This window comes from Cebus imitator, unplaced genomic scaffold (assembly GCF_001604975.1).
Source record: "Cebus imitator isolate Cc_AM_T3 unplaced genomic scaffold, Cebus_imitator-1.0 Scaffold961, whole genome shotgun sequence".
Lineage (NCBI taxonomy): Eukaryota > Metazoa > Chordata > Mammalia > Primates > Cebidae > Cebus > Cebus imitator.
In genome coordinates this window covers 1-5,174 of record NW_016108276.1, presented here as the reverse complement: position 1 = coordinate 5,174, position 5,174 = coordinate 1, and positions in this window count along the sequence as shown.

Below are 5,174 nucleotides of genomic sequence, written 5' to 3'. Positions count from 1 at the left end.
ACAGAGTTTTGCTCTTGTTGCCCAGACTGGAGTGCAGTGGCTCAATCTCGGCTCACCACAACCTCTGCCTCCCGGGTTCAAGCAATTCTCCTGCCTCAGTCTTCCGAGTAGCTGGGATTACAGGCATGCGCCACCACACCCAGCTAATTTTGTGTTTTTAGTAGAGACCGGGTTTCTCCATGTTGGTCAGGTTGGTCTCGAACTCCCGACCTCAGGTGATCTGCCCGCTTCAGACTCCCAAAGTGCTGGGATTACAGGTGAGCCACCACGCCCGGCCGGGTCAGGGTTTTTATGAGGGAAAGAGGAGTATGTGTTCTTCCTTTTGGCTTAGGTAGCTGTGTGTACACACACACACACACACACACACACACACTAGAGAGAGATGGGGTCTTACTATGTTGCCCAGGCTGGTCTCAAACTCCTGTCCTCAAGCGATCCTCCTGTCTCAGCCTCCCAAAATGCTAGTATTACAGTTGTGAGCTATCATGCCTGGCCTACGTAGCAATTTTGGACTTTAAGTGAAACTTGTAGATGGTGGCAGGGTCGTTCCTGTTTTTGTGCCCCTTGCTCAATCAGAAGCCTTCAGAACAGTATTTTCAGAGGATTGTTTTTGCAAACATTGTGGATTATCTCCTAGTCAGATGTCATGGTGGCAGGGGAGAGAGAGCACCTTTCTTCGTAAGGTGCAAGGTAGAAGGCAACAGAGAAACTGAGGACTGTACCATGTTTCTTTTACAATACCTTTGCATAGTAAGCTGCAGATATTGTGCTCTTTCAAGGATATATACTCAGCATGTATCTCCTGAGGGACTGAATATACAAACTGGCAATGGCCAGACCACATATAACAATAGAATCCTGACCCACAAACTCTGCAGCAATAAGCCTGGGAAGCCAAAGCAAAACCTCAGTAGCAGTCAGCCCAGATGGTCAGGATTTGGTTGATGAAATCCAGCTTCTCCATTTTTTTAACCCAATTTGCAACTCAGGATGAACCAGAAAAAGCCAAATCTACTTCCCAAATCAACTGCATAGGAAGCCCCTCTTCGGTTAGTCCGCCTCCAGCTTGTCCGCTCCAACACCCTCCAGTCAGGACACGCTTGCAGCCTTCCCCTTTTTCTACTACATATAAAGCTTTCCCACCTGCCTGCCATTGAGTCTTTGACAAATGCCAAGTGATAGTGGCCCAAACCTTACTATAGTAAGATTTGAAAAGTCTCTGCTTTTTCTCATTTGGATTATCCGTGTATATTTCCATTCTCCTAAGAACAAGGACATTTTCTTGCATAGCCACAAGCCCATTCTCACCCTGAAGGAATTCGAGTTTTTTAAACAATTTAAAATTTTATTTTTAAATTATCATACAGTAAAATGGACTTTTTGGTGTACAGTTTAATTAATTAATTACCTTATTTATTTATTTTTGAGATGGGGTCTCTCTGTGCCACCAAGGCTGGACTGCAGTGACCTGACCTCAGCCCACTGTAACCTCTGCCTCCTGGGTTCAAGCAATTCTCCTGCCTCAGCCTCCTGAGTAGCTGGTATTACAGGCGCCTGTCACCACGCTCAGCTAATTTTTGTATTTTTTTAGTAGAGACGGAATTTCACCATGTTGGCCAGGCTGGTCTTGAACTTCTAACCTCAAGTGATCTGCCCACCTCAGCCTCCCAAAGTGCTGGGATTACAGGTGTGAACCACAGTGCCTGGCCTAATTAGTTTACTTTTGAGTGGAGGTCTTGCTCTGTTGCCCAGACTGGAGTGCGGTGGTGTGATCGTGGCTCACTGCAGCCTCAAACTCCCGGCCTCAAACAATCCTCATGCCTTGGCCTCCTAAACTGCTGGGATTACAGGCATGAGCCACCACACCCAGCCCAGTTTCATAAATTTTAATTCGTGTATAGATTTGTGTAACCACCACCACCATCAGCATACAGAACAGTTCCATGACACCTCCCCCCCAGCCAAAAAATCTCGTCACACCTAAGAAATTTAACAATGATACAATAATATTATGCAGACCAAATTCCAGTTTTTTCTAGTCGGCTCCAATTTTTTTTTTTTACAACTTAAAATAAATCCATATCCAAACAGGGTTCATGCATTGCATTTGGTTGTCGTATCTCCTTAGTCTCTACTCTCTTCTTTAGTCTTAACGTATAATAGTTTCCTAGCCTTTTTTGTCTGTCATGATGTTAATATTTTTGAAGGGCTTATGTCAATTCTGTTACAGATGGTTCTGCATTTCTAACTGTTTTCTCAAAAACAGATTCAGGCCAAACAACTTGGGAAAAAAAACTACATGGGTGGTGTGTCCCTCTCGGTAACCCATATCTGGAGGCACCTATCAGTTCACTTTGTTGGTAATACTACACTAAGTTTGACTTCTTGGTTAAGGGATGGTCCACCAAATCTCTCCATTGCAAAAAAAGCCACCTCTGCCTTTTGTATGTATCTGTGGGGTCATTCTTTGGGGACCCTGTGAATAATCTGTTCCCCAAGAAGCATTCACAAAATGGATTTAGCACTTACAACCGACAGATCACATTTAGCAGGCTTCCAAATTAACCTACCTAGGGAAGTCTTAGAATTCATGGCTTACTTCTTGTCCCTGAGTAAAAGATCTTATCATGAGTTCCTCAAACTATTGACAAACTGATTAATACATAACCTACTGACACTAAAAAGGACACTAATTTATTTCTAAATCATGATGTTTTACACATTTTTTGCTAAGTCAAAGTTTTACTGATTGTCTTACATGTAGAACATTTTACCCTGTGTGTCATAATCTATAATCAACAATTGTAACCTCTATATTATACCCTCCAATAAAAAAGACAACTCTGACCTGAAAAGTCCTCCTCCCGTCTTCTAAATTTTTTCCATAAAAGCCCTTCAGCCTATAGCAAACTTGAATATGATCAACTTTGTTGGTGTGTCTTTGTGGGTTGATCCTCACATTTGGTTTCCAGTAAACCTTTTCCAAATTATTTCTACCTCAACAGCCTTAATTTGGATCCATTGATGATCTTTGCCTAAAATAATTATTAACTTTAGGGTTGCAAAATGTGATTTTCTAATTCTATTATTTTGCTGTATTTATTATCTGGCATTCTTTGTTAAAGAGCTTTCCCTCCCTGTGCATGTAGGGGATTTTTTTTGAGAATAATTATAGTCATATCCCAGCATCGGATTTATTGCTTTTCTGATTGCAGATACATTGCATAACACACAATTAGTGCATAAGAAATATCAGTGCAATGAATAAATGATAAGTTGTGCCATAATATTCTACTAGAACTCCTAGACACATAATCTGTACTCATCAATTCCAGTTTTCTTCCCCATTTGCAGTATGTCAGATATACTGGTTCTCAGATCTTTGTCTTGGCTCTGAAACCAGATTTTTTTCTTACTTCTAATCTAGTATCTTCATGCTTCTTGATTCTAGTGACCGGAATCATGCTGATGACTTGATTTCATGGATTTATTTGAGCTTTGCTGAGAAACACCTGGACTACTGAATATTGCCATATTCATCTCCATAGGATTGTATTGTTTTGACTTACTCCAGCAATAGCTGAGAGTGTTAGTTTTCTCATAACCTCACCAAAAGAATGGATTGTTAAGGTTTTAGATTTTGCCAATCTGGGAGGTGGGAAATGCTGTCTCAAGTGTAGTTTTAATTTACTTTTGTCTTAGTATGAGGGTGGTTGAGCATGCTTTCATATTATTAAAATCCTGTGTATTGGTTTTTCTCTCAATGAATTTTGCCTATGTTTAATTCAGTTAATAGGACATTAATATACTGCCAAATTTTAAAACTTCCCTTTAACCCTAACATAGTCCTACTTAGTTATGATGTATTGTTCTTTAAAAAAATTATTGATACATAAAAAAAGAAAAAAGAAAAAATAAATAATAAAAATAAATAAATAAATTATTGATACATAATAGATGTGCAGATATGTTATTCTTTTAATATACTCCTGGATTCTATTTGCTTACGTTTCATTTAGGAATGTTTTTGTTTAATGTTCTTAAATTAGAATGCTCTAAACTTAGCGTTAGCATGATATATCTTTCTTTATTCCCTTACTTTTAAACTTTCTGTATATTTATATGTAAAGTGGGCTTCTTATAGATGGCGTAGTTGGATCTTGGTTTTTTAATGCATTCTGACAGTCCCTGGTTTTTAATTGGTGTATTTATATGATTCATATTTGATATGGTTTAGCTGTGTCCTCCACCCAAAATCTCATCTTGAATTGTAGTCCTCATAATCCCCACATGTCAAGGGAGAGACCAGGTGGAGGTAATCGAATCATAGGGGTGGTGTCCCCCATTCTGCTCTCGTGTCAGTGAGTGATTTCTCACATGATTTGATGGTTTTATAAGTGTGTGGTAGTTCCTCCTGTGTTCATTATCCTTCCTGCCTCCTTGTGAAGAAGGTGCCTTGCTTTCCCCTTCACCTTCTGCCATGATTTTAAGTTTCCTGAGGCCTTCCCCACCATGCTGAACTGCGAATCAATTAAAACTCTTTCCTTTATAAATACACAGCATCAGGCAGTTCTTTATAACAGTGTGAAAACAGACTAATACAACATTTAAGGTGATGATTGGTGTAGTTTAATTATCTACCATCTTTTAAATTGTTTTCTATTTATTGTACTTGTGCTTTTTCCTTTTTTAATCTTCCCCTTTTTTCTGCCTTCTTTGGTTTTAATGAATCATTTTATATGATTCCATTTTCTCTCCTCTCTTAGCATATCAATTATACATCTTTTTTTATTATACTTTAAGTTCTGGGGTACATGTGCAGATCTTACAGGATTGTTACATAGGTATACACATGCTATGGTGATTTGCTGCCTCCATCCCCCTATCACCTACATTAGGTATTTCTCCTAATCTTACCCTCCCCAATCTCTCCACCCCTTGCTATCCCTCCCCTAGCCCCCCATCCCCCAACAGACCCCAGTGTGTAATGTTCCCTTCCCTGTGTCCATGTGTTCTCATTGTCCAACACCCACTTATGAGTGAGAATATGTGGTGTTTGGTTTTCTGTTTTTGTGTCAGTTTGCTAAGAATGATGGTTTCCAGCTTCATCCATGTCCCTGCAAAGGACATGAACTCATCCTTTTTTATGGCTGCATAGTATTCCATGGTGTATA